Source organism: Panicum virgatum, chromosome 3K (genome assembly GCF_016808335.1).
Source record: "Panicum virgatum strain AP13 chromosome 3K, P.virgatum_v5, whole genome shotgun sequence".
Taxonomy (NCBI): Eukaryota; Viridiplantae; Streptophyta; class Magnoliopsida; order Poales; family Poaceae; genus Panicum; species Panicum virgatum.
This window is the reverse complement of record NC_053138.1, coordinates 32,961,093-32,985,286: the sequence shown is the minus strand read 5'-3', so window position 1 is coordinate 32,985,286 and position 24,194 is coordinate 32,961,093. Positions and strand designations below refer to the sequence as shown.

Below are 24,194 nucleotides of genomic sequence, written 5' to 3'. Positions count from 1 at the left end.
TTGATTGAGTGCTTGTGAAGGATCATCAATGTAATAAGTTATAATGTCATGAATTGAGTGTCTCCAACCTAAGCTTTCCATTCACAGATGATAGTCTTATTTCAAAATCTAAAAATTTCAAGATTGATAGTCTTATTTGAGCTCACCCACCCATTGCCTCTTGGGTCCGATGCTTAGTAACTGCATGAGTAAATTCGTGCATTGGGAAACAACATAATATTATAAAAACAAGCTACATGCAGGGGCATTAAAGAACGTTTGTTTTCACGAGGTTTAAGCATTAAAGATCGCTTCATTTCACTAGGTAAATAATAATGGTATAAGTAGGATCGATAAGCAACATTTTTTTCCTTGGTCATTGTGCCCATCCCAAATAAGACTATCATCTGTGAATGGGGAGAGTATATTGCAAGTTACAATGTCATGTAATTGAATCTCTCATATGTGTAGTAAGTACTCCCTCCGTACCCATAAAACTTGACGTTTAGAACAGCGACACAGTCTCTAAAACACAACTTTGACCTTTTGTTTTTATAAAAATATTTATGCAAAAGTGATATATATATATACTTTTATGAAAGTATTTTTAAGATAAATCTATTCATATAATTTTCACATTTACAAACTCAACAACTTAAAAGTTATTGATGATTTATATTTCCAATGTTTAACCCAAACCTTGTCCAAAACGTCAAGTTTTATGGGTATGGAGGGAGTAAGAAATATCATGCAACTGTTTGTTAATTTGTTTTGTGAAGCATAATCTTGTTAAAATTTGGACTCTTAGGGTGTTCGAATGTTACAACACATGTGATATGAGTAAATGTTGTTTTACTCGATATCCGAAGAAATATCTGTATCTGATATTAACAGCATCGATTTGCTTCTGTATTCGATACACATCTATTTGTATTTGTAACCAAAGCAATTCGTATTCGCATATGTATCCAAGTCTATCCGTGTTTGAATCCAAATCTGATAGAAAATACAAAAACAAATACAATATCACTTATATCCATCTATATCCAATCTGCATCCCTATTTTTAAGCATTAGCATTGTCTTCAGAAAATCTTTTTTTTCCTTTGGAACACAGTTTTTCCTTTGGAACACAGTTTTGACAATGCTTTTTTCAGAAAATCATAACTGTGTTCAGAAACTTAACATAAAACACCCTTAAATCTCGTTTGCTTTTTTCAGTTTAAATCATAAGTCCCACCACATTGTATATGTAAACACCAATTACGAGTACTAAATATAGATTTATTACAAAACTAATTTCATAAGTCGTAACTTAATCACGAGACGAATCTATTAAATCTAATTAGTTCATAATTTGACCACTAATTGCTATAGTAATCATTCGCTAATTGTGCACTAATTATACTTAATAGATTTGTCTAGAACTCTAATTGTAATATATGCAATTAGTTTTATGTTAAGTTGGCATCTGAATATTCGAATTGACGTTCATTCGATGTGATAGCTACTTAATAAATCAAACAAGGCCTTATATAACATAGGATGTTCAATGGGTAAGCATATTTTCAAATTTCGAATTTCCAAGCGCCAAGGCAGCTTGCTCGTCTCCCAATGACATGGTCACCTTACTAAAAAAAAAAGACCTTATATAACATAGGATGTTCAATGGGTAAGCATATTTTCAAATTTCGAATTTCCAAGCGCCAAGGCAGCTTGCTCGTCTCCCAATGACATGGTCACCTTACTAAAAAAAAAAGACATGGTCACCCACTTAAGGTATGTACAACAGTTTAGACCGCTGCTGTCTATTTGATATACACAGGCAGCTGAATAGACAACTTTACGATAGTTTAGATGGATGTTGTATGTTTAGCTATCTATACTCCCTTTATATAGTAAATAGATGACGTTTAGGACAGCGACACGGTCTTCAAAGTATAACTTTGACCACTTATTTTTATAAAAATATTTGTTGAAAAGTGATACATGTATACTTTTATGAAAGTGTTTCTTAAGACAAATCTATTCATATAATTTTCACTTTTTCAAACTGAATAACTTAAAAGTTATTCATGATTTATATTCCCAATGTTTGACTCAAATCTTGTCCAAAACGTCATCTAAATCCTATATGGAGGGAGTATGATATTTAATACGTACTCTATTTGATGTTATTTTGAATAGGAGCACGGGTCATATCAGTAGATAAAATAGTAGACATCAACATACTCTTTCCTCATTTAATGATGATCACATCAGCTCATTTTGCTACACGCATTCCGACTGTGGCCCAAGGATATTTTTTTTTCTTTTCGCTGCAGGAACGTTTTCCACCGCTGAAGGTGATGTATTCTCCCATCGAACCAATTTTTCTCCCCAACTACTACACCAACACACTACCTGAGCAGTTCAATAAAGAGGCATGCGTGAAACAGATTAGCAAGTAATAGAATTACATTGGCCTTGCCTCCAAATTACATGTAGGGATCAAAACATCAACAATTACTATTAGAGCACTTAAAACACCAAGTTTTCTGCATTCTCCAATGCCCAAAAGAACACCCAGTTCATCATGCAGCCAACTGAACATTACAGAACGTTCTATATTACAGAGCGAGTACAACGCTATACACTACATAACGCACTCCAGTTTACTCCTACAGGAACATATATTCAGTTGCAGCCTGTTCCTGCTGATTACCTTTACAACGATCCAATGCAATGTATGACCGCTGATCCCACATACGCTACATGTTGACGGCCTTCTAGTCTTCTTGGCCGCGCGCGTCCTGGGGCGGGGCGCGGGAGCCAACACAGCCTGGGGTCGCCGCGGGATCTGGGTTCGTCGTTGGGAGTGGCACATGGATGGGAAGGGGAGGGGGGAGCGTGACATGCTCGGTGGCCGGTGGGGAAATCTAGGGTCAAGAAAAGCGGTATTTTGGTCCAAAAATCGTTCCCACTGCAAATCCTTGTTAGTGTTGATCTCCACCAATGGGCTCAACGGCCCATTAGACCCTTGACCACGCCCTGATCGGGGGCTTCCAGCCCAAGGCTGGTGGGCCCCGTCGCACAGCCCTATAAAGGGGAGGTGGGGACCAGTGGCACTTGACACGAGGTTCGTCGCCGCCACTGTTTCCCCACCTCCAAACCCTAGCCGATCTACGGGAGAGGCTGCCAGCGGCGGGATGCGCCACCAGCAATCACCACCCCTTCGACCACGTGCAGTGATGGCGAATTCGTTCTACACCGACAGTCGCTGCCATGTGCTAAACGCCACCTCGTCACCGGCCATGGTGCCGGCTACAGTTCACCGACAAGTGCACAAGGTACGCCGTCCACATACAATTTTATATCCACTCGATCTACTCCTAGAATTAATAGAATTTAACATTGGCATCAAGAGCCAGGTTTAGCGAGTAGATTTGAGTTTGGGGAAAGGATCGATCTCGGATCGATGAACAGAGAAGGAAAAGGAAAAGAAATGAAAGACCCAAACCCTAACCCTAGATCGGACCCGCAAGGGAAAAGAAAGAAAACGGATGAGCGGAGGTACTTACCGGGACCTCGCCATCATTGTGCCACCGCCGGCTCGCCGGAAGTGGTAGAGACGATCGTGCCGGCTCGCCGGCGTGGGACAGGCTCCATGACGCCTCGCACACCACCCGGCGCTCCTCTGAGCGCGTGCGCACGGGACCCAAAGGGCACCACCGAGGTGCCGCTCGACGGCGCCGCGCGCGGCTTCGGCCGAACGCATGCACCAGCGAGGGGCGCCATAGTGGCGCCGCCGGCCACCATTCCTACGCTCGGCTCGGGTCCAGGGAAGCAAGGGGAAGAAGAGAAGGGGCCCCCAGCACCCACTGAGCCACGGGCGAGCGCGCGGCCGGCGCAGGGGGTGGCGTGCAGCGGCGGCGCCGCCACCTCCGGCGCCACCAAGGGCCGCCACCGCCGGCGACTCGGACCGGAACCACTCCGGCCGCCGCCTCTAGCAAGAGAGAGAAAGGGGGATGAGGGAGAATGGAGCTAGGGTTACGGGTGAGCAGGCCACCGCGGTTTTGATCCGCGAAAAGCGAGGCCGGCCGTCAGATTCGATCCGACGGCTCGGGAGCGGCCGGATCCTTGTGGGCCGGGTTGCGGCCCGTGAGGGAAGAGAAGTTTTAGCAGGCCGCGGGCTGCTTTTGGTGCTAGGTTTTTTAGGCCGCGCGAGTGCGCGCGTGGGCCGCGCGCGGAGGCACTCCGCGGACCGAGCTGGGCCGCACGCAAAGAAAGGGCCGCGGGCCAAATTTGCAGTATGGGCTGCAAAGTTTGCTGATTTTGTGCATACTTGCATCTCTATTCAATTTTGATTCAACGGGATAAATAGTTTAGAGAGCAAAAGAGTACAAAAATGCATCAGAATAAGTGCTTGTTCAAGTTTCCGCTGCAAAGAAAATGTCTTGTCCTCCAATTAAACTGGAACCAACGGGAAAGTTTAATTAGAGGAAAAAGAAAGATATTGGTTTAAAGTTAAATTATGGTATTATTATCTTCTGACCAACGTTGATGATAACAATATTATAATTCCATGAATTTTATTGTCAAAGTTCAAATCTCTGATGAATTTTGTATCAAAGCGATAATTTTTTCAAAGAATATGATAAAGATTGAGAAAATGTTTCTCATGTTTCCGCTGCGATAAAGATGATGATGATGGTTATTTTCTTAGCAAAGTTGTTTAATGGAAATATCATCATATTCTTTTATGAATTATATGCATTATTTTCATTTCTGCCCAACGGTGATGTGGAAATTGATGTTTTATTCTAATTCTGCCCAACGGTGTTTTAGAATATAAAAGGATGGTTTAAAAGTTTGATGTGCATATTTTTTTAACCAGACCAACGTAGGGTTATTTTTATGCTCATTATTGGTGATTATTGGCTGATTTTCTCAGACTAAAAGTTGCCATGCTTTCATTCGTGAAAGCAAAAGGTTGGGTACTTGTGACCCGAAAGATGACCAAGAAGGGTCATAACGTGAGAGAGTATGCTCTCTCTAAAGAATTGCTTCAAAGAAAGAATTCTTGGATGTTAATCCAAGAAAGAGATATATCATTGAGAGTCTTGTTCGATGAATGTCTTCCATGTACTCTCAATGAAAAGGGATTCTCATATTCTATGAGATGCGATAAGTGATATGCATGTTTAATTTGATCAACATCAGATTAAGCATGTGTACTAAAGTGTATTCGGATTTATTTCTGAATGTTGGTGATTGCATATGCAGTCAAAAGAGCCAGTTCTGGCATTTATGTCCCTTATAGGGGATTACTCGCATGGCGGGAAAAGTTTGTGTTAATACCCGTATCGTGGGAAGAGTCTGGGAAAATACCCGTATGGCGGGGTAAAGTTGACATAATATTTATGTCAAGAAAATCTCGTGTGACGGGAAAAATATTGGCAAATCACTTATCTTGTATGACATGAGAAAGTGATGAAGACCCATGTGCTTTAATGTATCCCACCTGGGAGAAAATTGTGGAGTAGCTCTTATGTTTTCCTAATATTAACGGCTACACTTTATGTGTAATACTTGGTAAGCACTCAATGAGTCTAAAGAGAATAAAAGTTACAAACGAACCTAAAGATGCAAGTACAACTTGCAAAAGTACGAATGATAAAGAACTCCGTTGAGTTTCTGAAATGGAATGAGGAAAAATTACTCCCATGAGATTTAACAGATAACTTCATTTTGCATGATGTAATCAAGTGAGTGAAGTAGATGATCAAAAGTTTCCTCAATTCACAAGAGTTCTGAATGATTTTTGAAATTGTGGCAGAAAGTTTCTTGCCACATTTCGAAGGGGAGAAAGAAATGTGAATGATGAAACTCCCCTATATGATGTGATGCACATGATGCGTCTAAAGTGATCTATGATGAATATGATTGTCGGGGGAGTACGACAGTCGCAATGAAGATAGCCCTAAAGTAAAAAAGATAGTTATATTCCTATTGGAAGATAGCACAGTCAGTCGGTATTCATAATGGACGGTTTTCGAAAGTCAAAGATGGTGCTTAAAGCGCCATATGAGGAAAGATTAGACAGAACAAACCCAAAATATGAAATATGGGGGAGCTAGTTTGATGGCTATCCAGATAAGATAAAGATGGGCTGATCTGGGGGAGCTATTTTGTTTGGCTGTCCAGATAAAGCAAAAGACTATAGACTAATCTGGGGGAGCATGGTATACAGATATCGTGTACCTAAAAGTTCAATGGCCCAGATAAAGTAGTATGGCTCTGTGAGAGCATGCAAAGATGTATCCGGGATCTTGTGATGCAAGACCCTGGAAGAGCTATTGCCTCTTGGCAATAAAAGATTATAGATCCCATACGAAAAAAGTACCTACTTATCTAAATGATAAGGGACTATGAGAGATGAAACAAAATTGGTGAATCCCGTCTATATTCTGGATTCATAGGTAATTTCCAATAGAGCCAAAACAGTAGGCTGTAAAGGGTCTACAAGGCAAATGTGACTCTAAAGGAAATATGTAAAGATGTAAAGCACAATTTAAATCGAAAGATTTTGCATAAAAAAAAGGAATGAATAGACTATAGTGAGTGCTAGTAGCACATCAAGATCTGAGTTACATCAGATGAAAGAAAAGACAACACTCTCAATGGGGGTTTGTTTGAAGGCGATTGCATGACACACCCAAAAGGTTTTGGTCGTGGAAGTAAAAGGATATAAGAGATGCTACTTGAAGAAGTCTTTTATGGATTATAGCAAGTCTCTAGACAGTGGCATCTAAAGTTAAAAGTCTCAGATATTATTTTGATTTAAAGAAAATGAGAGGACAATTGTATTTGTGCAAAGTTATAGAATGGGAAATTCATTTCCCAATCCTGCGCATGTGGATGACGTCCTACTCGCTAGTGGTGATGTCAATTTACTACAGGAAGAGAAAATAAATTCTTGTCCTCGAAGTTCAAAAGAATGTTCTCGGCAGAATATTTCTCGTTAAGGATCGAGATTTACCGAGAAAGAAGAAAAGGGGTATTAGGAATGTCGCATAGGCATGCTAAGAAAAGTTTCTAAAGTATGCACTGCGAGAAAAACTTACGCCTGTCCTTATAGTAAAGGGTAATGAAATTGGGAACTTTAGTGTTCCACAAGAGTCAATGTGAATAGATAAATGAATATGGTACCATATGTTTCAGCTGTTGGAAGCTTTATGAATGCAAAAGTATAGCATTACCCTGACACAGTTCATGTATCCGGGTTGTTTTGGCAATATCCAATCCAGATATAGATCACTAGAATGGAGTCAAGGATATCGGCCTCACGCTAAAAGAAACAGGTGCTCACAAAAGGGTTGTGAGTACAAAGATAGATCTATACAAGTGCTCTCAAAAGGTTGTGAGTACAAAGAAAGAACTTGTGAAATGTATAGCGAAATCCATAATTGTCGCTAACTTTCACACTTGGAGTTTTTGTGTGGAAAAGCTCCAAAAGAATGAAACAATTATCATCAATGTGATAAGAACGACATGGCTATAGCATGATATGAGGCTGAGGGACAGGCAAAATGGTTACGAAAATCTGTACCCGGAATAATGGTTGACAACAGCAATAACCATTATGTATTTCGCTCCTAAGACAACGAGTCGAGTGTGGTGCCAAACACACTGACACAAAGTTGTACGTTGTAAAGGAGAAAGTCCGGAATTATGTTGAAATGCTTGGAGCATAAAAGAAATAGACAAGTGTTTGCAGATCTGCGTATAAAAGGCTTACCGCCCAGTGTGTTCAGAGAACACACAGTTGACATGGGTTTATGGTATAGTCTATAATTTCCGGACTATAAAGGCCCAAAAGTTAAAGTATCTATTACTTAACGGAGATGTGTATTGTAGCTATCATGTCTATCAGCGATTTGGCTGTGACGATGGGATATGCTCTATGCACAAATTTGTGATGTAATAGAAAAAGGTTAAAAGTTTGAAAGATGAGATCAAGGGGGAGAATGTTAGTGTTGATCTCCACCAATGGGCTCAACGGCCCATTAGACCCTTGACCACGCCCTGATCGGGGGCATCCAGCCCAAGGCTGGTGGGCCCCGTCGCACAGCCCTATAAAGGGGAGGTGGGGACCAGTGGCACTTGACACGAGGTTCGTTGCCGCCACTGTTTCCCCACCTCCAAACCCTAGCCGATCTACGGGAGAGGCTGCCAGCGGCGGGATGCGCCACCAGCAATCACCACCCCTTCGACCACGTGCAGTGATGGCGAATTCGTTCTACACCGACCGTCGCTGCCATGTGCTAAACGCCACCTCGTCACCGGCCATGGTGCCGGCTACAGTTTCACCGACAAGTGCACAAGGTACGCCGTCCACAGACAGTTTTATACCCACTCGATCTACTCCTAGAATTAATAGAATTTAACAATCCTAACAGAATTCGCTAACAGATGTCACGGCAAGGCCACGGAAGGAATACAAGATAAAAACATGACCAAAGAAGGGAGTTTGAATTTTTTGAGGCCATAGCAAGGAGTGTTATTTGTTAGAATAATTTTGCCTAAAAACTTGGACTTGACTGTGCTTAAAACATACTTCTCGATTACTACACTATTCATCACTACAAAGCTTACATTATTCGTGAACACAAATTTAAATCACAAAAGTACAAATTTTTTTGCTCATTCTAACTTAAATGGGTATAAAATATCAAACAAGTACACTTTCTGGACTTATTTCATTAATGGTTTTACTAAAGCTAATTTGATGATGGTGTATTTCTAACCCCAAGAAATCGGCTTCTTTTATTTGGTGGTTGTGAACCAAATGCAACATAAACCACTCCCTAGACAAATCTTGCAGCATAAGACTACCCACAATGGTTCTGATGCTGAAAGTACCAGGGCCCATGCGACCTCTACCAATACCGTGAAACCTAAAATACAAACAGCGGTAGCATCGATGCTGAGTTTAATGGGGCCAACTCGTCAGACCAATCCGTCACCCACGCTGCTATTGCTAGCCTCGGGGCACCCACATGCCTCAATGCCTTCTATTTTGGATTTCAGCATCGGTGCTGCAATGGTTGCCTCGATGCTCGAATCCTCTCTCTGCTGTTCAGGCATCGATGGAAGGCACCGCTGTGGGTAGCTAGTCTACTAACCAAAATATATGTGTAATGATTTCCTTTATTTCTTAAAAAACAACATTTGCCGTCAGTCGTCCAATTTGGTTTATTTGGAGATGTTAACTCTTTTTGAAATGAGCTCTTTAACACAAAACAAACAAATATCATGAAGTTTATTTTCAACCTCGGTGTCGATTTATTTGGAGATAGCATAGTTGATCATTTAATAAATACCGTTGATCATTTAATAAATATCATGAGGTACGCATTTCCAGCATAGTAAAATTCTTGTAGGGCTCCATTTAATAAATATCGTTGATCATTTAATGTACAAGTGCAACTTTTTGTAAAAAAGGACATTTTCTCTGTTCCAAATTATAAATTATTTATTTTTTCTAAGTCCATAGTTTTGCTATGCACTTACATATTAAGCATACTTAAATATATTGCAGAAACTATGTATACAGAAAATACCAAAATTTAGAATAATAAAAGAAATATAAACTTATAAAGAATTAAATTACAAGGTACATCAGCTCCGACCACACTAGCCAGTCCACTATATATTGTACGTAGCTACCATCGCTTTTGAATGAAACGTCCATACCTGCCCGTGCGCCGCACTTCGTGCAACCACGCCATCAGGGACAGAAAACCGCCAAAACGTAGCGGCCGACTGGGCGAGCACAGACGGTCGTCCATGCAGCCCTGTACGCTGGCCACGCCGGCCGGGGCGCCTGGTCGATCGGGCGGCCGGCCGCGGCTCCTCCCCCTCCCAAGTCACATCCACACGCGTCGACAGTGCAGCATGGCCGGAGCACCAGCTCGCCACCCTGCTACAGTACAGTGCCGCGCGCCGCTTCCAGCCTCGATCCATGGAAGCGCGCGCGCAGGGCCGGATAGGATAGGTGTATACGCTCGCTCTCTCGCGCTCCTGTGCTCGAGGACATGCGCTCGCTCGCCCGCGCTCTCACCCGCCGCGTGTCGCCCGCCGGGGGCGTCTCCCGCACACGCGTCGCGCCGCGCGGCCCTCGTCGGCGCACACGCGTGCCCCGGCCGCTGGGGCTAAGCTCCCGGCCTCTCGCGACGCGCGCGCCGCGCCCCCTCCGCGGCTATAAAACGTAGTACGCCGGCGACGGGGCCCCGACCTCCATGCCACGGCAACAAGCACAGACAAATCTCTAGCTCCCAGCGAAACACTAATAGTTTCACCCAGCAGCGCGGCTACCGACCTACACCGATGAGTCAAGATGGCAAAGGTAGAAAAAACACGCAAATCCGCGGACACCGAACCCGTTGGGCGTGGATTCGGGTCTGGGTTCGTACCCGCGGGCGCGGGCGCGGGTACGAATTCAAACCCGGCGAGTATTTGCTAACGGATTTCAAAATTTAATACCCGAACCCGCATACCCGCTGACATGTGGGTCCAAATACATGAGTATATATAAGATTTTCTAGGGTTTCCAGGCTCCCAGCCGCCACTCACAGACTCACCCACCCCAGTCCCTGGGTCGAGTCCCCGACTCCCAGTCCCAGGCTCGCAGCCGCAAACCCCATCGCCCCCTCGGGCTCTCCGCGCTCGGCGCCTCGGCCTCTAGGGCCGCCGGCTCCCCTCCGGTCGGCGTCTCCCTCTCCGGCCGGCGCTCTCCCTGGCGGGCTCGGCGTCTCGGCGGCCAGCAGCTCCCCTTCGACTCGGCATCTCCCCGGCCAGCAGATCCCCTCGGGTCGGCGGCCAGCAGAGCTGCAGATCCCCTCCGGCCGGCGTCTCCCCCTCCGGCCACCGCTCTCCCTAGCGGGCTCGGCGTCTCGGCGGCCAGCAGCTCCCCTTCGACTCGGCGTCTCCCCGGCCAGCAGATCCCCTCAGGTCGGCGGCCAGCAGAGCTGCAGATCCCCTCCGGTCGGCATCTCCCCCTCCGGCCACCGCTCCAGGCCCCCGGTATGCGCTCCCCACCCGGCCGGCGCTTGATCTATTCGTATATGCTTGATCTATTCGTATGCCAATACAAGATCTACTCTCAGATCATGCCAATACTGATCTATTCTCAGATAGCATTGTCTGTGGAACCTGAACACTTGCAACGACATTTTTTTTAGGGAAATTTGTCTGTGGGACACTCTAAAAACATGGTTTTGTGCGCTGCACACTATACTCCTTGAATTAGCCTGTAGCACACTCTGAATGACTCATTTTGTGTGTGGCACACCACTCCCATTAAACAACTCTTTTGCTTGCTGAGAGGTGAGAGAACATTATGTGAAAAGACCAAAATACCCTTAACAGTTTAAGGGGCCACCGCGCCAAGCCGTCCGTGTTCCCCACCCACGCGCACTGGTACGCCTCCGCGGCCTTCGCCTCGTCCCCTGCGGCCATGGCCATGGCCGCGCGGTCGCCATAGCTCCGGTGCGCCAGGACCATCAGCACGTAGGCCGCCTTCTCCTGGCACCCGGGCTCGTCGGCCCAGTTGAGCACGTCAACGAGGAACGACACTGCGTCGGGCGCGCGGCGGCCCTCCGGGCGGGCCGCCACGAGGTTGTAGAGCGCGATGAGCGCGCGGTCTGTGACGGGCGCGTCCCCGACGGACGCCACTAGCGTCGGCACGAGCCCGGCCGCCAGCAGGTGCGGCGCATTGGCGGGCGCGATGGAGAGGTTCAGGAGCGCGCGCAGCGCGTCGTGGCGCGCCTGCTCGGTGTCGCACGCGCCCTGGAACGCGCGCACGAGGAACGGGGCGGCGCCGGACGCGCCGATGACGGGCTTGTTGGCGTCGAGCGCGCTGAGGCAGAGGAAGTTGGCGACGACGGCCTCCGTGAGCGCGGCGGACGCGCCGCCCTCCGCAATGCGGAGCATCTTGTGCACAGCGCCGGCCTGCACGATCGCCGTCTTGTTCCTGGGAATCGCAGCAACCAACTCCGACGACTTAGAAACCAACCAAATACACCCAGATCTGATCACGAAGCGGAGGAAACAGAGGAGCGCGAGAAGGAAAACGCGCGAGACTCACGTGTCGTTGCCGATCCCCAGGTTGAGCAGCGCGTACAGCATGGCGTCCATGACCTCCTCCCCACCGCCGCCGCCGCCCTCGTCCAGCATCGCGACGAGCGGCGGGACGGCGCCGAGCATCGCGAGCATCTCCCTCGCGGCGCCGTCGTCCTTGGCCTTCCTCTGGACGGCCGCCGCCGCCTCGACGCGGGACATGCACGCGCCGCCCCCCGTCGCCCTGGAGCGCCCCCACGACGCCCTTGAGCTCCTCGAGCGCCTCCACCTTCCTGTCCGCCGCGTCGGCCTCGTCTTCGTCGCCGCCGCCGCCGCCGCCGCACTCGGAGGGCGTAGTCGGCGAGGGCCCGAAGCAGCACGACCGCGCGTCCTCGGCCTCGGCCTCGCCCTCACCGCCGCGCGCTCCACCGCCGCCACCATGGCGCGCACGTGCCGGCGACGCGCCTCCTCCAGCCCCGACCGCAGCCTCTCGTTCTCGATGCGGACGAGCACGTCGATCTCGACGCTGTGGCGGTAGAGATGCGACAGGACGCCGTGCGAGGCCGGCGGCGGTGCGGAATCGGGTAGGCGCCCGCTGGAGGACGCGCCGACGGAGCAGAGGGCCCTGCCCTGCTCGTCGTCGTCCACCAGCGCGAACGCCCGCGGCTGCGGCACCGGCATGGGCAACAGCGCACGGTGCCCTTCCATGGTCAGGCCGTCACCCGCCGAGGAACAACGCCGCCGCGTCGTCGTCCAGCGCTGGCCTGCTGCGAGACACGACACGCGCAAGCGATGAATCGATCGCGGCGAGACACGCTCCTCCACCGTGAATGGATAAGGAATCGAAGGGATAAGGTCCCGGTGGAGGAAATACTGGGGGCATTTTAGTCTTTTTCAGATCATATTCTTTCACCACTCAAATTGAAAATGAATTGTTTAATGGAGTCAATGTGCCACACACAAAATTTTTCACTCGAGGTGTGCTGCAGACTATTTCAGGGAGTGGAGTGTGCAGCGCACAAAATCACGCTTTGAGAGTCTGTAGACAAATTTCCCTTTTTTTATTAAGATCGTCTTAGGAGCAAGCAACCACATGTGATACTAGTAGAGAACATAAGCCCAACAGAGTGGCTGCATACTCTGGAAAGGCGCTTCCTTTTGCTGAGTCTGGTTGTTACTGATCTGCTATGCGATGCCCTTCATGTGTTATCAATTTTGTCTACTCCATCTGACTGCTCTTGTATATGCTTGATCTATTCGTATTGGCATGATCTGAACATGTTAATTGTTCTGCAGTTGCAATGACTAGTACACCTAGTAGCTCCCAAGTTCCAGGCTCCCAAGCATCAGCTGCTGTAGCAGCTGCAACTGATACAACAGAAGAAAATGTTGTGCACATTTCAGATGGAGAGGAACAAGCTGCTGGTCCTGGTAAAAAGAGGAAGCAATATTCTAAAGTGTGGAATGACTTCACCCAAGTGTGTGTTGATGGAAAATGGAAGGCCAAATGCAAGCATTGTGGCAAGAATCTTTCAGCCGTCTCAAGGAATGGTACAACCCATCTGAAAACCCATCTCACATCTTGTCCTTTAAATAACAAGAGGCCAGGGGATAAAATTCAAACTAATTTGCGGTTTGGAACCACTGAAAAAGGAGCAGTGAGTGTAGAAAACTGTGTTTGATCAAGAAGTAGCTAGGAAAGCTCTTTATTCCATGATTATATTGCATGAGTATCCACTGTCCATTGTTGATCACCATGGTTTTCGTAAGTTTGTTAGTGCCCTGCAGCCTTTGTTTAAAATGGGTACTAGAAATACTATTAGAAGGGACATAATGCATTTCTATGAGGGTGAGAAAAGGAAAGCTAGGATATTCTTGCAAAGGACCAATTGCCGTGTTGCTATTACAACTGATCTTTGGACAGCTGATAATCAAAAAAGAGGTTATATGGCTGTCACTGGACATTTTATTGATGACTCGTGGATGCTCAAAGGTAGGACTGTATTGCATTGTATTTTTCATATTAGAACTATAAACTGCAGCTACTAATGTATTTGAAACTTGATTGTAGATGATGGTGATAGGGTCAATAGCTTTTGGTCCTGCCTTGAAGACATTCAGGAAGAAATGAAAGAAGATTCTTGTATCACTACTGCTGATTCCGACTGATATGAGTTCCATTTGCTTGGTTCAACAGAACTTTTTATGTAATAATGGTGTTGAACAATAACTCTTGTATGGTTGCATGTTTTTCTTTGTGCATCAGACTATTTATTTGTTGGCTTGTACTTGTATTAGACTATTTATTTGTGGGCTTCTACTTGTATCAGACTATTACTTGTTGCCTTCTACTCTTGTATTTATTTTTTATTTTTGCTGGCTGTTATATATTTGATTTCCCATAGTTTGCGGTGTCGTGGTGCTGCAAACCACAGCCGGGTGGCGGAAGGCACCCGCCCTAGCCCAGAGGGTGTGTACTCAGGGGTTAGCTAGTCTTAGATCGATCTCACTCAAGAACACGATGAACACAGCAAGATTTAGAGTGGTTCGGGCCGCCGGAGCGTAATACCCTACGTCCACTGTGTGTTGTATTGCCTTCCCACGAGAGTGAGATGGTGCGAGAGCTTGAGTCTGTCTGGATCTGTCCTGTGCATAGCGAGCGCCTCCCTTTTATATCTCAAGGGGGCGCGTACACAGCCGTTGGATCCCCGACAGGTGGGTCCAACGATGCAGTATAAACTAACGTACTGCTCATACATTATGACGTCGCAGGCAAAGGAGATCTCTCTCTTGGATTCCCTCGCCTGCTCCCGGAGCCCTCCGTCCATCATGTTTTGGCGCTGTCTTGTCGAGACGGAGCCTGACGTAGCTAGTAGCATCGCCTGCCACGTAGCTGAACGGCTGTGTAGGGAGCGGCGTAGGTGGCATGATGGAAAAGTGCCGTGCCGTCGTATCCATTTAACGCGGCAGACGGGCTCTGCGCGGGCGCGGCTCAGGCGGCTGCACTGTGCTCCTTGGTAATACGTGGCGCGCAGCGGGGCCTGACAAAAGGCTGTCTTGTGTACCGCGGCGGCAGAGCACGCCTTGTCCATCGCATTAAATGCGGTAGGTGGGCGAGTCTTCCTGCGGAAGACTCGCGCACGATCCCACGTCTCCGGGACGCGTGGCGGCTCCGGACCCCTACACGGTGAGGGGAGTCCGGACGGGCGCAGGAGGTCCCGGACCCCTCTGGGGGTCCGAGGCCTCGGCGGTCAGCTCGGAGCTTCCCTTCCATGGAGACACGTGGCGTCACCGGACCCATCCTTAGGCGGGGAACGGTCCGGGGCCGTTGGCCTGGTGAGGGAAAAGCCTGGCCTGTGGGGCCTGGCTACTCCGTCTTTCCCGCGCAGCTACGGATAACTACGCGGGTCCTGCCTTGCTGCAGTAAGAGTGGGTATCCCTGTTACAGGGTACCGACAGTGGCCCCCGGGCCCACCTTGGGGGAGGTACGAACCCACAGGTGGGGCCACTTCTGCGATTTGGCTCTATATAGCTTGAAGCTCCTTTCCGCAGGGGTCTTGACCGGCTTTGACCACCCATTGGGTTGGTTGCTGCCTCATCACATCGCAACGGCTTACTGACTCACGATCCCCACGGATAATAGTGGTTCACCTAGTCATGCGCGCGACGCTCGGCATTGTTGCGGCCGGAATAAACGAAATATTTACCACCGGCGCAGTTCCCGAAAAGCTCGGCCACGCCTGCGATTAATGCGCGTACGTCAGCTCAGCTTCCGCCTCGCTTCACGCGCGCGGGCGGCGGTTCGGATCCCGCCTTTTCTCACCTCTGTTGGTTACCCGCTCTCCCTGACAGGTGGGCCTGGGCCCCCTTGCCATGGAATGGGCGGTTAACACTAGGTGCGGACGTCGCTTGGGTTCCAGCGACGGTTCCGGGGCGCGCCGGTTGAGTCAGGCTTTATAATGGGGTGTACCGCATTCCGCGGTTACTTTCCCGCATTCGTCTTCTCCCTTCCAACCTTTGCGCCCCTTTGCCTTCGAGCCTCCTTTGCCCTTTGTTCCCTCGCGCCGGCCACCTCTCATCTCCACTGAGCAATGGCATCCCTTGTTCACCCCCGCCGATACCAGACCGAGGGAGAGTTGAACACAGTGCGCCGTCTGCTGGGATGGAGCGCTCAGGAGACCGGCTGGGGGGTGCGAGCAGGCTCGGTTCCCCTTGGCAACCTCCGCGCCGGGGAGTTTGTGCTATTCATCTCGCACATCTCCACTGGCGTGGGACTGCCGATTTCTTCGTTCCTGCTGCTGCTGCTGGAAGACTTCGGCCTCCAACTTCAGCATCTGACTGCCGCACTCCCTCCTCCTGACGTCCATCTTCGTGCACCTATGCGAGATGTTCGTGGGAGTTCGGCCCTGCGTCATCCTCTTCCGCTACTTCTTCATTCTGGTGAGATCCGGAAGGAGCAAGGACGAGGTGGGAGGGTACTACTTCCAGGTGAGGAGTGACCTGGCGACTCCTTACATTCCTGGCCTGGCTGGCGGGAAGTGGGAGGAGTGGCGCAGGGATTGGGTGATCGCCACCACCGAAGCCAACGAGCGCCTCACCCTGCCGACTGAGGGGCCCGCCTCCGACAAGGCATCCTGGAGGGCCAAGCCGTCGCTGCAGCCGGAGTTCGACTCCGTGCTGGACAAGATCAGGTCGCTGGCAGAGAGCGGCCTCACCTCGTGGCACGTGCTCGGAGACTTCGTGAAGCGCCGGATCGCTCCCCTGAAGCAGCGGCCACGTGCAGCGTGGAACTTCACCGGTCTCAACGACTGCAGCAGGACCCAACGCGGAGAGGGGAGCGACCTGACACAGGAGGCCTTGGAGGTCCTGGTGCAGAACGTGACGGGGGACGCCTTCATCCCGGAGAACCTGATCCTCCCGCAGGGCATAGTCCCCCTCTGCGAGGACTCCGCGAGGGTGGCGGTGCTGGCAACCCTGCCGACTCTGGACGACGGGGGACTGGCCCCACGCCAGACCGGAGGCGACGCGAACCGCGGGCTCCGGATCCCGGGTGCATCCGGGGATCAGGCCACGCTGAGCGCTGCGGGATCCGGCGCCACCACGAAGGGGAAGCAGGCCGCGGCTAGCAGCGCGGCCACAGCCGGCTCCAGCCGGGCACAAGGCAGCTCCGGTGCATCGTCGGGCGACGGAGGCCGGCGCAGGCTACTCCGGGGCGACGGGACCCTGGTCTCGGAGCCCGCCGCGAAGCGCCAGAGGTCTTCTGAGGGCGCGGGCCAGGGTAGCTCCCGGGCTGCCGGCCCCCACGCATCCTCTGGGGCGACTGCACCACCACCATCGCCGCCGCGGAATTCCTCCCGCCGGCAGCAACAGCAGCAGCAGCAGCTGCTGCAGCCACAAGAGCAGCGGCAGCAGCAGCAACAGGTGCGACCCTGGGTTGCGCCCGTGCCGCAGCCACGGGGACAGCAGCAGCAAGAGCAAGCCCAGGTTGCGCATGCATTGCAGCTGCAGGGGCAGGAGCAGCAACAGCAGCAACCGCAAGAGAAGAGGCCGGTGCTCCGGGGACGCTGGGTACCCGGTACTTCTGGGTTAGTGTCATCCTGCTCACTTCCCTTGCGCCGGTGCTCTGTTTGTTTTTTCTTTTAAAAGGCTTCCCTGCTTTGTTGCCAGGACTCCCCGCCCCAGCGGCTCTTCTACCATCGCTGGCACATCGGCAGGTGCCCAGGCGGCGGCGGCCTTGGCGTCGATAGCGACGGCGACAGCAGGTACGGGACCCTCAGGTATGGCGACCTGTGCTAGCCCGGTGGAGCATGACGTGATGCTAACTGGCGTGTCATTTTTAGACTCTGCTGCGCTCAACGCGGCGGCGGTGACGGTGGCGCCGGTGCTGGGTGCGGCCGCGCCCGACGCGGCGTCGGTGGAAACGCCGACACTGAACGCAGCCGCACCCGACACAACGGCGGTGGAAACGCCGGCGCTGGGTGCTGCCGCGCCCGATGCCGCGGCGGCTGAAATGCCGGCTCAGGGCGCAGCCGCACCTGACACGGCAGCAGCAGGGGCGCCGGAGCTGGGCACAGCCGCGCCCGACACGGCAGCATGCAGGGGCGCCGGAACTGGGCACGGCCGCGTCCACCACGGCGGCAGCGGGGGCGCCGGAGCTGGGCCCGGCCGCGCCCGACACGGCAGCTGCAGGGGCGCCGGAGCTGGGCACGGCCGCGTCCACCACGGCGGCAGCGGGGGCGCCGGAGCTGGGCCCTGGCCGCGCCCGACACGGCAGCTGCAGGGGCGCCGGAGCTGGGCACGGCCGCGTCCACCACGGCGGCAGCGGGGGCGCCGGAGCTGGGCCCGGCCGCGCCCGACACGGCAGCTGCAGGGGCACCGGAGCTGGGCATGGCCGCGTCCACCACGGCGGCAGCGGGGGCGCCGGAGCTGGGCCCGGCCGCGCCCGACACGGCAGCTGCAGGGGCGCCGGAGCTGGGCACGGCCGCGTCCACCACGGCGGCAGCGGGGGCGCCAGAGACAGTTGCCGCAGCGGAAGCCCCCACCTCCAGCTCCGGTCCTGTTGCAGAGGAGGAGTTGGAGGTGGTCTTTGGCAGGCGGCTCCTGCAGCTCCTACCCCCGGAGGAGGATGCGGCTCCCCTTCCTCAGGTGCTGTTGCAGGTTCGGCGGTCGATCGAGGAGGCAACCTCCTCCGCCGAGGCGGCCTTCCGGCGGGAGTGGTCTGCACTAGAGAGCGAGCGCCAGCGTCTCTCCGACTGGCACACCCGCCTGGAAGCGCACACGAAGGCAGAAGCCTCCCGCGCTGCGGAAGCTCGGTCGAAGCTCAAGTCGGACCAAGAGGCCTACCGAGCCAGCCTTAAGAAGGTGTTTGACCGAGAGCTCGCAGTGTCGAACCGGGAGAAATCCTTGGCGCAGCGGGAGCAGGACTTCACCCTGGAGGTTGTTGGCTTCGCTGCTCAGCGGTCCGACCTCGAGGCTCACCTCGCAGTTCAACAGTCCGAGCTGGAGACTCGCAGCGAGGACCTCGAGTTCCGGAGGCAGGAGCTCGACGTCTTTTCTGCGACTCTGCAGGGATGGCGCGAGCAACTGCAGGAGAGAGCCAGCCAGCTGGCTGCCGACGAGGCGGATCTGGAGGAGGGCCGGAAGTCCCTCGCCAAGCGGGAGGCCCACGCCACCGGCATAGAGAAGGAGCTCGGGCGCCAGCGAGAGTCGCTCAAGAAGCTGGAGGCATGGGCTGAGCAGAGGGAGACCAAGCTGGAGGAGAGGTCCCGCGAACTCGAGGAGAGGTCCCGTGAGCTCGAGGAGAGGTCCCGCGAGGTGGAGGTGGCCAAGGCGGCCCTGGACACCCGGGTGCAAGAGGCGGTCCAGGAGGCGGTCCAGAAGCACCAGGAAGACCAGTGCGCTGGAGCCCAGCGGATCGCTGACTGGGCGGCCGAAGCGAGCCTCGCACTGGTGCCATTTGGAATGAGCCCAATCCAGGTGGCGGAGCCGCCAGCTTCGATAGCTGACGCCCTCCCAGTGTTGAGCTCTGCTTCGGATAGGCTCCAGCGCCTGGGGCCGGTCCTTACTGGACAGCTCGAAACCGAGGGCCGCGAGCTGATCCGGATGGTGGCGGAGCACATCCTGACCTGCCTCCGGAGCCACGACCCGGCCATCTCGCTGGCGCCCGTGGTCGATGGCCCTGTAGCAGAGACGGAGGCCGCCGCTCGGGACAGCGTGCGGGAGGTCGTTGACTTCGTCGCCGCCTACTTCAAGCGAGAGCCTGCGGACCCTTAGGCTGGGGATTGTATCTTTTTTCCTTTTGCATTATGTAACAAACATTGTATTAGTTGAAAGTTTTTGAAATAGAAGAAACTTCAACTTAGCTGTTTGTCGGTTGTTGATTTGCGGTATGCGGCACCCCGGCGCCCTGGCCCCCTGGCGGATAGGTTCAGTTGTTTGGACCTGTCTGCCACGTGAGCCGTAGAAGATACTCCGGACCTCCTTGGGCATAGGTGTCACATAGTTTGTAAGACGAGCAAGCGTCTTGTTCCCTGCGTAGCATACAGAACTACAGAGAGAAGAATCAAATTTGCTTATATGGTAGCAATGATACTGCAACTTAGCTGTTTGGCGCATGCAGAATCCATTCATGGTGTCTGGGACAAAGTGGATGCTCGGGCCCCCTGGGAGATAGACTCAGTTGTTTTGAGTCTGTCTACCATTGAAACTGGACCTTGGTCTGCATGAAGGCTTTGAAGCGGATGCTAGGACCCCCTGGTAGGTAGGCTCAATGGTTTGAGGCTGGCTACCACCCTAGAGGAGGCTTAACCTGTATACCACTTCAAATTCACAGCTTAGTAGCAGGCCCGCGGGACTCATCCCTGACCAGTGCCAGGCTGGTACAGGGTCCGGGGCTCAAGATGCGCAGGTCCAGGTTGGTCAGTGCTTGTTACAGAGTGGTGGAGTGCGTAGGCTTAGGGTCGGAACCAGGCTAAGGCGCTACGCAGGGCTCCGGACCATTCCAGGAAACAGCACGATCTTTCCGGACCTGGCTTCACCGTCCCAGAACCTTCGCAGCAGTGGGTGAGGTCACTTTGCTGTGCTCGATCCTTTGAGATATAGTGCTGGACATGCCGTGTTGGACTTAGGAAGCCAGCTCTTGAGCTGGGATGAGGTCCGGGCCCCCAATTACCCGGCTCCAGGTACTAGAGCACTCGTTACAGGGTGGTGGAGAGTGCAGGCTTTTGGGTACGGAACCAGCTAAGCGGCTACACTGGGCTCCGAACCACCCCAGGAAACAAGTACCCGCTCCCCAGAGTAGGTCTCTAGGGGTCCGGACCCCTCTCCAGCAGCAAGAGGGTCCGGACCTGTACGGTAGTCCAGCAGCTCAATGCAGATCTTAGTTGCAGCAACAAGAGTAGAGGTCCCGCGGGGGTTAGAAAAAAGCGAAAATTCCGAGAATCGAAATGCGTAATTTAACTTTGACACAAAGATAGAACTAGGAGAAAATCTTTCCTTTGCAATCTCGATGTACATGGCTTGCGCGATGGATGCCAGAGGCCGGGTTTATGAGATCGGACCTCTACCGCTCTGAGCCGCGCGTTAGCCGTTAGTGCGATGGATGCCAGAGGTCGGGTTTACGAGGGTGGCCCTCAACCGCTCCGGGCCGCACGCTAACTCTATCTTATTACAAAGGAAAAGTTATTTCCCTGCTCTGCCTAGGTGTAAAACTTACGCAGATGCTCTATGTTCCACGGGTTGGGCAGCGGCACTCCGTCTTCTGTGGCGAGGCGAACGCATCCGGGCCGGCATACCTCTGTAACCTTGAAAGGCCCCTCCCAGCTGGGGGAGAGTTTGTGGAGCCCCGCTCGGTTCAGGATCCGTCTGAGGACGAGGTCGCCAGCCCGGAGCTCCCTACTGTGCACGAACCGTTGATGATAGCGCCGGAGCGCCTGGTTGTAGCGTGCATTTCGGATTGCTGCTCGCCACCTTCGCTCGTCAACGAAGTCCACGTCGTCGCACCGCAGCTGCTCCTGCATGGATTCGTCAAAGGCCTGGACCCGTGGTGAGCCCAGGTGAATTTCTGGGGGAAGGCATGCTTCAGCCCCGTAGACCAGGAAGAACGGAGTCTCCCCAGTAGCTCGGCTGGGTGTGGTCCGGTTGCCCCATAGTACACACGGAAGCTCGTCAACCCATTTGGCACCATGCTTTTTCAAGCAGTTGTAGGTGCGGGTCTTGAGTCCCCTGAGGATCTCTGCATTCGCTCTCTCAACCTGTCCATTGCTGCGGGGATGTGCCACGGACGCAAAGCATAGCTGGATGCCAATGTCCTCACAGTACTCTTGGAAGAGTCTGCTTTTGAATTGGGTCCCGTTGTCCGCGATGATGCGGTTTGGGACACCAAATCTGCACACAATGGACCTGAGGAATGCGACTGCTGATTTCTTAGTAATATTCACCACATGAGTAACTTCCGGCCACTTGGTGAACTTGTCGATGGCGACATAGAGGAACCGGTATCCGCCGACAGCCCGGGGGAAAGGCCCAAGGATATCCACACCCCACACAGCGAATGGCCATGAGGGTGGAATCATTTGCAGGGCTTGAGCTGGGGTGTGTATTTGTTTTGCATGGAACTGGCATGCTTTGCAGGACCTTACCAGCTCAGCCGCATCCTGGAGTGCTGTTGGCCAGTAGAAGCCATGCCGAAAGGCCTTGCCAACAAGCGTGCGAGAGGAGGAATGACTTCCGCACTCGCCTCCATAGATCTCCGCGAGTAGTTCGCGGCCCTCTCCCTGGGAAATGCATCGCATGAGGATTCCGTTGGCGCCACGGCGGTAGAGATCCCCTTCTACCACCGCGTAGTGTTTAGCCAATCGGACTATGCGCTCAGCGGACACATCGTCATCAGGGAGGATGTTATCCTTCAGGTAGTCCCGGATCTCGGAGATCCATGCATCGGGAGCTCCCAAAGCAGGTAGGGGTGGCTCCGTGAGGACACCAGGTTCCTCAACAGAACACACAGCCCCGGTTAGGCACCATAGGTGGAATGCTGCCGGGACCGCTAGCTTCGAGGTGCCAGCTTGATCCCCCTCACCCGGCTTGGGAGGCTGGGCGGTAGGTTTCAGCAGCCGTCTTTCAAAGACACCCTCAGGCACAGATGCCCAGGTAGATGCTCTCGCAGAGAGATCATCTGCTGCTGAGTTGTGCTCGCGGGGAACGTGTTGCAGTTCCAAGGCGTCGAAGTCCTTCTCGAGCTTCCTCACGTGTATGAGGTATGCCGCGAGCTGGGGATTGTTGCAGTTGCAATCCCCTCGGACCTGCTTGATGATTAGCTGGGAGTCCCCCTTCACCAGAAGCTGCCGGACCCCCAATGAGAGGGCTTGCGTCAGGCCGAAGATCAGAGCCTCGTATTCCGCCATGTTGTTGGTGGCCTTGAACTCAAGGTGCACCATGTACTTCAGCTGATCTCCGTCTGGGTCGATGAGGACCACACCAGCCCCGGCCCACTTCTCGCGGGCGGACCCATCAAAGAAGAGTGTCCAGTGAGGCTCGGTGAAGACTGGTGTCCTGATTTCCGGCTCCGGGGGTCCAACATTTATGACCGGACCCCCAGGGTTGCTTGGGGAAGGAGTCCACTCTGCTATGAAATCAGCCAAGATCTGGCTCTTGACCGCATGGCGTGGCTGGAAATCCAGTTGGAACTCTGCCAGCTCTGCTGCCCACTTGGCGATATTGCCTGTGGCGTTGGAGTTGTGTAGGATCGCTCTTAATGGGTAAGAGGTCACTACAACAACTCGGTGTGCTTGAAAGTAGTGGCGCAGTTTCCTGGACGCAATAAGTATTGCATAGATAAGCTTATGCGTCTCAAGATACCTGGCCTTTGCCTCGTGGAGGACTTCACTGACGTAGTAGACTGGCTTTTGGACGGTCCGGACCCTAGTTCCTGGGTCCGGCTCGCCCTTGTCCACCACATCTGTCCCTGGGGCCCCCAGTGGTTCTGGGTTCCCACTGGGATGAGGCTCCTCCGGACCTGCCTGTGCAGGATCCGGACCTTCAAGCTGGGGTGAGGCTGACGGGCCCCCGTATCCGGGGTCCGGCTCACCATCCTTGGCCAAGAGGACCTTGGTGCTCCCCTGGCAAGTTTGCTCCATCCTTTCGGCGACCAGCACCATGCTGACCGCCTCCGCAGATGCAGCAAGATACAGAAACAACGGCTCACCGGGTTCTGGAGCCACCAATACTGGCAGCGAGGTGAGGTGCTGCTTCAGCTCCTGAAAGGCCTGTTCAGCCTCTTCGGTCCATGAAAATGGACCGGACCTCCTCAACAGCTTGAAGAAGGGAAGGGCCCTCTCAGCCAGCCTCGATATGAAGCGGCTAAGAGCAGCGAGAGATCCAGTAAGCTTCTGGACGTCCTTGATACGGCCAGGAGGCCTCATTGCTTCGATCGCCTTGATCTTGGCTGGGTTTGCCTCGATGCCTCGATGTGAGACCAGAAAACCCAGCAGCTTCCCTGCTGAGACGCCGAAGATGCACTTCTCTGGGTTCAGCTTCGTGCGCGTGGCGCGAAGACGGTCGAAGACGAGGGACAGGTCCTCCACTAGTGTTGACCCTACCTTAGTCTTGACCACAATG

The 24,194-nt window shown here is 52.6% G+C and overlaps 1 pseudogene; it reads right to left on the bottom strand.

Annotated features, from left to right (window-relative positions):
* Positions 1 to 10,969: 10,969 nt before the first annotated feature.
* Positions 10,970 to 12,761, bottom strand: LOC120700857 (annotated as a pseudogene).
* Between the last annotated feature and the right edge of the window lie 11,433 nt (positions 12,762 to 24,194).